Genomic DNA, 13625 nt, shown 5'->3' on the forward strand with positions numbered 1-13625 from the left:
TGAGAATCGTATACACTTGAACATACATTGAACACCAAACAGAAACTTTACTTTTGACTTAATTGTGTATTCTCAAACCAAACCCAGACTATGAAACTGTGTTGTTTTGCTTGTATGGTCTATGCTTTGGGATTTTGGATTCATTTAGATGTCGACCAGTCTAGAGAGTACACCAGATGTTTTGTGAGATTTCTTTGATACCATTTATATGGCTGGATGTTATGATGTGTTTTGTGATTCATATTGGAGATTATATTTATGAGGTTTATCTTGTGGAGCTTTTATGTGTACTTGAATGGGAGAACCATCTTGTTGTCAGGTTGCCTGTTAAGGAACCGAGTTTGATCTTTATGGGTGTTGTGGTATGGGACACAACTGTGTTTTTATGTGCTTAGGAGGGTTTTCTAGGTACATGACTTGGGAGTGGCTTGCATAGGGGTCCGGGACCCAAAGTTGTCAGTACCAGGGTAACCTAATGCAAGTTATGAAATAAGTGATAATCTAGTAATTAAAATTTATGGGGGGGAAAACACACTAAAAAGATAAGTTAGAGATTTTTTATCACCCATGCCTTTAGTGCTAGTATAGACTAAGGATGGGAATGAGATGAGTGCCTCGTCTTCTTGAGAGGACTTTCTAGTTTTCCATATGTGTGATGTTGAGGGTCCAGGGTTCAGAGTAACCAGTCCTAGGTAACTCAATGCTTGAGGGTCTGAGGTCTATTAAGAGATCAGTCCAGGGTAACTCAAGCAGCCATGTGATGACACTCCCTAGTATGTAGCCTTAGTCTCCTCTGTAGATCTTGTAGATTTTGTGTATCTCTGGTGGTGTACTTATTGTTGGTGGTGTATCTATTGTCGGATGTGTTTATTATGGTTATTTACTTTCATTGATGATGATTGGTGATTCATGAATGTTGTACTTTTGACATGTGGCTTTTGACTTGAGATGATTATCTTTCGTTGACTTTATCTTATGATCTTGGTATTTGGTTTATACTTGGTTTGTGTATGATGTTTGGTTATGTGGTGTTGGTATTGGATTGAGTGTTCTTACTTTTGGATTATTTTATCTTCTTTAGTAGCATGTGTTACCTTTGAGATAGTTGTGGCCTTTAGGAGTTCCATGCCTAGGAATGTTTTATGTTTGATAGTCATATGTGGATCGTTCATTATCTTCCCCGCACGGTGGGAGTGGAAGCCTGACTAGGTAACCATGCAGTCGGGAGGTAGTGCCTTCTTACCATTTGGGTTTCCCCTCCACATTGCTAGCTGTTGGATGTTCGTTGCAGAAGATGTACCTTTATCATTCTTAATTCTTATCTTAGAGACTTCTTTTCAGATGATGTATATATGTTATCATGTATCATGATGTATTGTATCTATTCTCACATACCCTGCGACATGCGCAGTGGATGTTATTGATTGGATGTACTTTCATTGTATTGTTTATACTTATGCATTTGCTTATGCGATTTATGTATCTGTTATTTCTTTATGATCATGTGACATTGTACTTGAAACTTAAACTAATTAATTTAAAATTATTAAATGTGACTCAACGTAAAGGAACCTTTGAGGAATTGAAACTATATCTGTAATTGCAAATGTGTATTTGTTGTGTATGTTCATATTGCTTTCGCATTAATGTTATCTTGATGTTGTTTAAACTTCAAAAAAAAATAGTTCAGTAAACATTGTAACATGTTAGGTTTATTTCTCTTGGGTTCCCAAGCGGGGCGTTACATGTGGTATCAGAGCTTGAGTTTCAACATTAGAAACTCTGGGCATTATGTGCGCCATCACTTGAGCAATTAGTAAACTTGCAACTTATTTAAATGACAAACTTATATTGACATCAAACTTGAAACCAAACAGTTGAACATTAAACTTGGAAATGAGACAGATTCTAAACATGGAACTAGAAAACTTATAAAACTTTTTGGATTATTGCTTTATGTCAGTATGTTATGACCCTATGGTTATGATGGATTCTTAGATATCGTTGTTGTGTTTGGGTGTTGTAGGAGAGATGACTCTTGGTTCTAGATCCATTGCTAGGGGTCGTAGCTCAGGACATGGTAGAAGTCATGGGAAAGTTAGTCCCCGTATTCCTTCCTTGGTCCATTCAGGAGACCCTATTCAGGGAGAAGCTAGAGAGGATGCTAGTGTTAAGCAAGATGCTGAGACAGAAGGACCGGTCACTAGAGACTTGGTCAAGGAGATCCTAGCACACCTACCGTTACAAGATAGAGCTCATCATTCAAAGCATGGAGATAGAGATAGGTCCATGAGTCCTAGAGGGAAGAGCCTAGAGAGCATAAGGCGATCTAGTCAGTCCATCCAAATGAAGGACCTATTACGGGTCAAGATCAACCTTTCAATGGAGAAGGTACAGGATATGATGCTGAAAATTGGTTGATTGCTTTAGATAGATGCTTTTCCATGCAAGACTTTGACTCCAATGTCAGAGCAAGATATGCCATTACCCATTTAGAGCTCTTTGCAGGGATTTGGTGGAATATGGAGGAGAAGAAACTTGGGATAAATATGCAGACTGTTACATGGGAGTTGTTCCTTGAACACTTCCATGAGCGATTTCTATCATAATAGTGGCAACTGCAGAGGGCAGATGAGTTTCATGACTTGAGACAAGGTACCAAGACTGTGGTGGAGTATGAGCGTAAGTTCTTCGAGCTTATGTCTTATGCAGGAGTTAGTGATAGCTCACCATTGATGGTCCAACATTTCATTAGAGGACTTAATGCTAACATGCTCGTATGCTAAATTATATATACACTATACAAATTGTGTGATCAAATGAGAATATCCTAGAGTTTCTTCTAGTTGTGGGCTCTCATTCAATTGTAATGATGTGATATGTTGGTATCACAAAGAGACTTACGTTGTTCAATCAATGGATATCGACTTTGCAAATGTAGACAATTTCACAATTATGCTCTTCAACTTCTTCTAGAAAAAAAATTGCAACCAGGCAAAGAGTTTAGGAATCTAATCAAGCTCTAACAATGTAAGAGACTATTGATGGTGAGATGCAACTTTTAATCAATCCACGCTTTGCCATGTCGACTATGCATAGAAGGATGCCTGCATCTAAGGATGTTGAAGTGATGTTCATATTATTAGTACTAATAAATATTTCTTAGAATTCTTGATAGGAAATAAAGAGGTTATGTAGCACAGTAACCATCTCATGATGCCACCAATTGTGAGTTGTACCATCTAGATGCAATGTTGAAAACTTAATTGCATGCACTTTTGTCATTGCATGAAGAGTCAAGAAAGTGTCTAATTTACTAATCTAATCTCTATCTGTGACCTTCATTCTACCATCAAATGTACGAAGTTTGAGCCTGCTAGTAGCATGTTGAAGATCATTATTTTGGTTCCTTGGTCTTCTTTGTTGCCTTGGCCTACTATGCTATCTCTTTTTGAGTCATGAATCTATCAAAGGGAAAGTGATCTTTAACTCTTTGTGGCAATGCCTCCCACTCATCATGCATGGACAAGACACTATCAACAAATGATGCACCTTCTTCTTCTACACTCCCTTCCTCAGATTCTCCTTAAGAACATTGGATGTGTAGGCTTTTCATAGGTGTCTGTAGAAAATCTTCTTGCCCAAGGGGTCCCATCTCCACTATCATGCTCTTCTTGATCATCACTTTTTCCTCTAGGCAAGACATCTTCCATTTAGATGTGGCAAGCTACAACAAAACATTTGTCACCATTTGTTTGTCCCACTAAAAAACCTAGAATATATCCATTGCCTCTCTTTCTTCATTATTTCCTACATTTCTAGGTGGACTACCACCTCTCCTATCACCCATTATCTTTAATGGCAATCTTGTAACTAATCAACATGTTGTTATGTGATTTGCCGATGTGTATAGTACCTATGTGGATCAAATCATTGTAGCTGCATATAAAACCCTAACTTTGCAGGGTGACAAGAAAATGCTTTGATACCGCTGTGATGAACCTTGCTAGTTCTCTTTATCCAACCTGTGACTGTTTCTGGTTTATTTTTGCAATGTTTTGGATTTTATTTGTATTTTTTAGAATATATGCTTTTTATGCTTTCCTTTTTTTTTAAATAATAAAAATAAAACACAAAGCTTGCATGAAATGAAATCTGAAACTACTTGCAACTCACAAGCAGGAGTTTCTTTCTATTTATTGATATTTACATTCCAAAGAAATTGCAATTGTTAAATACTAAAATGAGTTTTCATCTTGGATAAAGAACCTAGAATTAAATCACATCCCTTGGAGATTTTCTAGAAACCCCTCCAATTTGTGTACAATGTTCTATTTATAGCTAGGAATCCAATAGGATAATAATGAAGCATAACTTCTAGGCAGTTTGGCCTAGAAACTAGATGTTGTGCTGAGGGTCTCATGTGGGGCCTGTAATGCTATACAATTGCCTTTGAAATTTTTATTTTCAGTCAATAAAATGCAGCTGAAGACCAGCCTTGGGAAGTATCTGCAAACATGCTTTTATTTTAATTACAAAGCTCCCTGGCTTCACTAATTTAACTAAAATGGACCTATGTATGAAGCCCACAATCAAACAATGATTCAACTAGTTTTTTCATAGCTTTAAGATTGCACAAACATTGAAGATATCATCCTTCAATGCTAAAAATGTCTGAAACCCTAGGTCACATTGCACTCTTCCCTAGAACATCCAATATAAAAGTCAAAACTCATAAACAAAAAATCAATCAATTTCATTTCTAGGGCTTTTATAATTCCTCAATAAAGTTTGACTCATGAGGCTTCACCAATATGTCACTTTAATGACTTATATAACTATTTTTTGTGTTTGAATTAAGTTATGTCATTATTAAAGGCATACTTTTCCATTAAATATAATGGCTCCTCAATAATACTTTATGAAGATAAGTAATAAATTTACAATATAACCATTATAAATAGCTTTATTACTGTTACTATAATTTTAATATCTCATTGATTACTCATCATCTCTCTGTCTCATCTGAACTAGTTGGTCAACCATTTCTTCCATTGCACAACCAACTGCCTTACTAAAAATATTAATGGTTCTCTCTATTAACTCTTAACCTACTATAACTAGTAATTACCTGAATATTTGATAAAATTAGTAGTTCCAAGGGTCGTCACTGCGTTGAGATTGGTCCAGGTGCTTTGCAAAATGTAGAAATGTTGGATACATAACTTACTATAAATTGGAAGTGTAGCTAACCAAAACAAACAAGAAGCAATCCTAAACACTTCTGTACTATAGAAGGGAAAGATCCTCTTGTTTTGCTAGATGGGGCCCTCTAGCCATTAGCCTTAACCTAGGAGGGCCGATAATAGGTCAATCCAAACATAAACCATGGCAAGCTAAAATGAGGACATTACACTTTATAACCAATCCTACTTGTCAAAAAACACATAGGACACTTCAACAAACACTTTGACTTAAATACCTTTAGGAATTTTTGGCAACTTGACCACATTATGGAACCACGAGAAAGGTGTGATGACACATCTAAGAAACTCTTGGCAAGGGAATGTCCATTTGGTGTTTCTCAATCAAATATCATGGTTAATCTAATTTGACATTCAAACACTTTCCAATACTATACATGAATTCGATGTTCAATAGTTGTGCATTTTAGGCATGTAACATGTATCCTTGTGATTTGACCACGTGTTTTCATTATGAAAGTCTCTATGATTTAGCATTCAAGGTCATCCCATTTGACTTGAAAGTCATAATATTTTATTAATATTATGGGATTTCAATTATAAGACAAATGTATTAAATATAGTTTGCTACATACATTGCTTCTGATGTTTTAAAGAGTATAATTTGGAGATTAGTTATCATATTCTCAAAGTGGATATGTAAGACCAAAATACCTTTAAATTTGAGAAAATACTTGCATAAAAGCTCCTGAATTCCCAGCTCAAGCTTTGTTACTTTAGAGAAGCAATTATTTGGATTTTGTGCCTGTACAATTGCTACAAGAGTCCATGTGGCTACTGTAACTGGAGAGTGTACAAGAGGGGTCTGTTGAAGAGGGATAACTTGTGATCTTTACAAATACACTAGAATGTATTTTAGGTTAGTTCTACTCAACATATAGAGAACAATGTTCAAGCATTCCAATTAGTGGATGAGAATCTCTCTCACTTTTCTTTTCATGTTTACTTTTGAAATCATGATTTTTGCTAGTTATTGTAGACACTTCAAAGAATGTAATCCATGGTTGATCTAATATGATTACCAATTTTTGTAGTATTATGGAGCTGGCAAGGGAACAATTGTATTGATTTATATGACTGATTCTAACATGAATTTGATTGAAATTTGTATTTTAATTTATTTTAAATGTGTCCCAGTTGGGCACAACTTACAATAGTTTGTATGGTCTCTTTCACTTTAAACTTGATGATAGATGATATGTTATAGGAATTGATACCTCAAATTTTGTGGAGCATAGAACTATTCTCAAGTTGACAGCTGTATTAAAATTAAAAAAATTCATTCGCTTTTTACAGAGACTACTTCTGTAGCAAAACTGCAATTAGGGGAGATCATCTCAGCATTTGAATTTCTAGATCATTCTTCTCTAGACATGGTAAACACAAACTTCAATTTAAAATTATCTGCATGGTGTCAATTTTTCAATAATGATTATTGTTTATTTAATATTCAAACAAGGAGACTTTTGAAATATGTTTCAGTATTATTTTTCTCCATACTAACCTATTTGACATTTTGTCTATTAGTGTTATATGGACTAAAACCCTTAAAAGTACTCAAACAGAATAGATTGGAAATCTAAATGAATGCCATTATACTTGACTTGGTGGGGGTTGTAAATAAAGTCAGTTATTATAGTTTCCCCCTGGTGGAAGCCATGACTTTCACTATGATATGAGTCAAAAAAAATTTGGCTAGCTTCTCCATTGTTAATGTTTTGGCCATAGATGAATGCCTTGAGTTCTTGATGTTTGATAAAACTTGGATTATTGTGTGCTCAAAATCAATTTTTTTGGAAATGCATTATCATCTTTATAGTTATTGTTCTTGTTTGTTAAATTTCATTTGCACTTTTCTTGGAGACATATGCCCACTGTGAGCTATTTCTTAAAAGACTAAGAATTGTAGAATAGATGAATAAGATTTAATACTAAATATTTGCTTCAAAACTTGTGTACTTGTACCCACAGTGATGTGTGGAGAGTAGTTGTGTAGAAATTTGTTCTAATTTTCTAATTTTTGATCAGTAACAATTTTTGGAAGTCCCTCTCTTTCACATATATAAACTGCTTCCTAACAGCTATAGAAGTACAATCCTCAAATCTTGTATTGATTTATTGTTTAGTTTCTATGAAGTCGTGTGCTCCATTGCTCATGGATAATGTGAATGTGATCAAAACTGTTCAGATGGTTTTTGAGTTTCATGGGCTTCGAGGTTATTGAGATCTTCATATTTATCCTAAGAGAGTTCTTGAAGGAGGCATGAACCATTGGAATAAGAGTGATAGTGACAGAATGACAACATTGTAGGATAGTTATATTCAACTATTATGCTCTCTTTTTTGTTTAAGTTCTTTGGCAGCTTGCAACAAAATGAATTGTTTAGTTGCATCAATTAGGTAATCTGACTCACAAAAATATTACTTTATCATCGAGACAAAGATACATTAAGGATTTTTTCTTTCTCATTGTTATAAATCGCATTTTACTTAGCTCTGCAAGTATAGAATTGTTCTAAATGATGTTTTAGATGATATATGACTATTCCATCTTCATTTTTGCTTGCATAAAAATTGATTTGTAACAATTAATGACAGTTTCCATCTACAGTAGAGGTGTATTATCTATTGGAGCTCAAGATAGTTATTGTAATGCTAAAAAGGTGATTTTATATAGTTTGTGTTTTTTAATGTCATTAGAAGACATTTATTATTTGAGTTTTCTAATAATTGAACGGTCATAAATTAAAGGAGGATTGTGTGTCACTGTGTAGTAACTTAGTTTTGGAAGATCCCCTTTTTGAACTGTATCTAAAAGTGTACAAAAAATTCTCAAGCAATCCAGGAAAATAATATCAGCTTTAAAGGAAGATTACAAACAAGAAAAATTTGCAATTAAAGAAAGAGAATACATAATATCAAACCATAATAAAGTAGGTTTGTATGCATGTAGTATTATTTAGTAGATGTAGTTTACAGGATATTCTTAGATGAGACTTACATTTGGGATGTTGTATGGTGAGCAGAAACACTCTGACCGAGCAAGCCTACACACCTCTCTCTGATTTGGAGAGATTTTTTAAAGACATTGAAGGGTTATTTGCTAAAATAGGTATGTCAACCCAAGCCTTTTCAAAGATTCAAAATATTTAGGACATTACAATGCATAGATTGTTAGCTAAACATTTTTATTTTGATTGTGTCAATTTATAGAAATGGAAATCAATATAGGGAATGGATTCAAAATTTTGTACCCTGTAAAGTAGTAGTTCAGTGCGTAAGTAATAGTTAATAGAACAGTTTTTAAAAGATAAATAAAATTTGTAGTGTGTGCTTGATATTATTGCATGTCTATAACTCAAATTGTTGTCAATATAAGAGGGAGAATACCTTTTAGAATTTGTAAGAGTTCAAAATGCAGCCAACTCAGTATTATTAACAATCTTGACTTATGTCATGTCACATACGTTTCATAGCAAGCTGATTGTGTAGAGAAGTTGCAGGTGTATCTCATGCATTGAGCCAATAGAGTCAAAGCAATTTTTGACATAAAAAATTACATATCATGCTTTCCCATATGCATGTCCATCAAACTCTATTTTGGGCATTCTATCAAAAAATTTGATATCTTCCTAATCCCATTGCACTATGCATTTCAAGTGCCAAGATTTGTCTTTACTAAGGCCATTGAATGGTTACCAATCTCTTTGATGTTTGTTGCATTTTCTTTGTACATTCGTGCACTATCTCCATGATTCCATGTTTTGTCCTTAGCCTCTTTGCAATAACCACATGACCGATGATTGCCAAATAGTGCCAACATACTATGTGGAAAGGCCCTTTCTAGATCATATTTCAATGCAAAAATTTATCAAACAATGGTGCTTTGAGGGGACAATGATCATCTTCAACCGTGTGACTTTGGCTCATTGCTTCAAATTTCTTAGAGGATATAGAAAATTACTGACTATAAATAGTAGGCATGTTCTTAAAAAAAACCCATAATCATTGTAAATAGTAGGTATGGACTTAATGCATATTTCATGAGTTGTGGTTCATAAAAACCCATACTCATCAACTTGAATTGTTTGTTTAATACCCAATGCATTGAGGTGACGCTTACAATTTGAATTCATAACAACCATTCCTCATCAACTTAAATTGTTTTTTTAGTACCCATTGCATTGACGTGACACTTACAAGGTTGAAGTATTGCAACTTCTAAGAAGGTCTGCCTACTCAACTCCATGATGATCCAACTTTCCTTGATCCTTGGGAGAATGATGCAGGAGCATCAAGGTCAAGGTTGAAGGCATGAGAAGACATTAAGGTCTCAAGATAACCAACATGACCATGTTAGAATAGTTGATCTAATAAGACCCTATGAAGGTCCTTTTTGATATGTTTGTAATCATTAAAGTTCAAGTTGTAAGCCATTCTTGGCATCAAAATGAGAGGACAAGGGTCATTTATGTAAGTAGTAAAATTTCATGGGCAAAAGGAGTCCTAGAATGTACTAGGTTGATAAATGGGGTCAAAGAGTCATAAAATGCATATCAAATGCAAATAAATGCAATGTAATTGGAAAATATGTCAAAATGTTGCCAAACAAGCCACATAAGGCACTATGGTAGAGTCATGGGATTAAGTGAAGTTTTATGAGTCTTTTAAGCATTAGAAAGGTCAATTAGTCTCAAAAGTGTCAAAAGAATTGAGTCCTAAAGCCCGAGGTTATCATAAAGGACTGTTATTAAAAATATTAAAAATTGTTCTAAAGATTGCATTAATATGTTTCGATCTTTTAGTCATCTTTATTAGTTGATGCATTAATCACATTACTCATTGCTATCAAGATTAGTCAAGGCATGCTATTGTTAGCACCTAAGTAACTTTGACCTTGTGACATCTCTTGGAAGCATTTTGCAAATAATTAACATAAATTGTCTATAAATCCACATTTTGCAAACATCTAGGCCTTCTAGAAATTATAGGATCATTTTAGTTACATTTGAAAACATTAATTAACAAAAATCATATGTGTAGATATAAACATTAATCACAACATGTCCAATTTATTTGCAAGTATATTTTCCTATGAAGAAAGACCACGTCTGATAATATGAACCCAGAACAAAATGATGAGACAATGGCTGCATTATGGGCTCAGTTTTGAAGAAAACCTGATAAATGTTATTGTCCTTGCAAAAAGTTTAAGGGCTTAAAGAATCGAAGAATTCTAATCACAATAGCCCAGAGTCATTGTAGGAAATATGGTCATGTTGAAGGGGCCATGATTTTTGTCCATTGATGAATCTAGATTTCCTACTGGAGGAACATGGAGGTGTGAATATCCAAGTTGAGGATAACACTCCCATGGAAGAAGATGATAATGTGCCAGAGGACATGATTGAAGAAGATGGTATTGGGGAAAGTGATGAGGAGGCTCACAATGATGGTACTAGTGAATCTAATAATAATGATGAAGATGGTCTTGATATACCTTTACTTGAGAAGGAACACAAGCCCTTATACGAAGGCTCCCAAACAACTCTACTCTCAGCTATAGTGTTGTTGGTGAACTTAAAGGTTATGAATAGTATATCCAATGTAGAAATGTCACGTATGCTAAGGTATGTCATTTTTTTCATCTTTAATGTTAGCATACAATTACTATTCATTATATTAACATTGCATATTTGTTGTTGTAGGTTGATTAGTGAGTTTTTGTTACCACCATCAAACATTTTGCCTCATTCGTATCGAGAATTATCTAACATTATGGATCAGATAGGAATGAAGTATCAGACAATACATGCATGTCCCAATGATCACATTTTATATCATAAACAACATGAATTTGCAACAGAAAGCCCTGATTGTCATGTTAGTAGATATCAATCAGATCAAATAACAAAAAAAGTACCTCACAAGGTTCTTCGGTACATTCCCATTATTCCACATTTTGAATGGTTATTCAAGTGTGCTATCTTGGTACAATTTAGAGATTACCATGCATGCAATAGAAGTTAGGATGACATTATGTGAATGCTTGCCGATGGTTTTGCATTTAAAGAGATAGAAGAAACATGGTCACACTTTAAAGAAGAACCTCATAATCTGAAACTTTCATTGGCAGTGGACGGTGTCAATCCATATGGAGATATGAGATCTGTTTACTTAGTATGGCCTATTTTTGTTATTACCAATAACATTCCTCCTTGGATGTCCATAAAGAGGTAGCACATAATGTTGTCAATGATTGTTCTAGGTATTTTTTTATTTTATAGTTATATAAATTAATTTATAAATAGTGCATAAAATGGTTATAATAATTACGTAATATTTATTTTCATTCAATTACTAGGTAAATACCAAGTTAAAGATATGAACATGTTTATTGAGCCCCTAATTGATGAGTTGTTGAAGTTGTGGAATGGCATCACTATGTATGACATCTCTAGACTGATAGGACATCGACAATTTCAATTCCATGCAATGCTTGTATGGACAATACATGATGCCCCTGGGCTAACTCATTTTTGCAGTATTTTATATTGTTAAGATCACATATGTTTGGTCTATTATAGTGCTTACACATTACTATCAAATGCTTAAGTTGTGCATGATAATTGTACATGATCCAATTATACATGATCTTTTAGGTCTTTAGACAAAGGAAAAATTTGCATGTCCAATTTGTGGTCCGAAGATGAAATGTCTTCATTCGAGAAGTTTAGGAAAGTAGGTGTTTAATGAGTTTAGAAACTTTCTCCACAATAATCATAGGTATCAAATTGCCAAAAAATATCTTTTCAATGGGAAAGAAGAGACATCATCAAGGCCATGAAGAATGACACCTTATTTATGGAAGTTGGAATATGATCGACTAAATCGTCGAGGTAATGTCCAATTTGTCATCTGAAGTTTACAATTTGTATTTTGATATTGTCTTATATTTACTAATGCTGTAATTGATGCTCATGAAGGTCATCAAGGCATCAATGACCAACTTTCTAGAGGAATGAAAAGTTATTCTACTCAATTTAGTAGGTTACCATACTACAAGGATCTCCCAATCGCGCATTTGTTTGATGCTATGCATATTGGAAAGAATGTATCAGAGACACTATGGAAAATGTTGGATGGAAGGTGTGATAGAGAACAAATTGCTAAAATTTGTACTGACATTTATGAATCCAATCATGCACTAAAAGTTTTCATTGAATCAAATAAGAATGGAGACCGCATAAATACAAGTGCCCTTCCTTGGTTATTAACGGAGCAAAAAAGTGATGCATTAAAAGAAGTCATAAAAAAAAAATCCAATAGGATTTGCTACAAATATAAGCACTCTTCTATCAAATAAAAGTGATTTTGGGCCAGGGTTGAAAACACATGATTGGCATACCTTCCTCAAGGTAAGTCATGTTTTCTATTTACAGTATATTTGTAAGATTTAATGTAGTACCAATTTCATTATTTAATAATATATTGAAATGATCATTTTTTAATGATTGTAGTTCATCCTACCTCTATCCCTTCCACAACAGTTTGACAATAGTATTAAACAAGTTATACATGATCTTGAAAAATACATGAGGTTCAAAGAGTATTTTTTCTTAGATTTGTAGCTTTTTATCAGAAATCTATTGTATAATTTTATTTGAAATCTCATTTATGTGTTTTTGCGTGTTGAATCTCTTTTAGGTGGTTATTGTATCACCTAGTTTAGTAGTGTAACATGAAAACTAACTATTAAATAAAAGCTATAACCATACTAAACATGGAAAATACTTAAGATAAGACCAAAGAAGACAAATTTGAAGAAAGTAGACCAAAGATGGTAAACTCCTCAAGTGCTTCTCATGATGACAAAGCTATGTCCCTAATTTAAGGTATGTATGCTCACAAGTATAGCTCAAGCTTAGATGGATGGATAGAGTGAATGAGGCAAGGTTTCAACAATGGAGTCATGGAGTGATTTTTCCATTATAATGGTATTTTGGTAGTTTATGAGCTCTCAAAATAACATTATAACTTTGCATGGAGGATGGATTGTGATTAAAATGGCTTAGGAGGGGATTCCTTAAATAGGCAAAGGGCTTGAGGGATCGATGGCTTGGATGGAAGGAAAGGAGAAAGCTTATGGAGGGCTCAGATTGAATGTGAGGAGAGCACATGGATTGTGCTTCTTTACAGCCAATTAGGGAGTGACACATGTCACAGGGTCATTGATTAGAGCAAGAGGAGTTGAGGGGTCAACAAAGGAGGCTCAAAGCTCATAAAGACCCTCATAATGGCTTATAAGAGCAATGAATGGGCTTGTAAGAGTCATTTAATGGCTTTGTAAGAGCTTTTATG

This window comes from Cupressus sempervirens, chromosome 3, assembly GCF_028749045.1.
Source record: "Cupressus sempervirens isolate cs-2001-9-10 chromosome 3, ASM2874904v1, whole genome shotgun sequence".
NCBI lineage: Eukaryota > Viridiplantae > Streptophyta > Pinopsida > Cupressales > Cupressaceae > Cupressus > Cupressus sempervirens.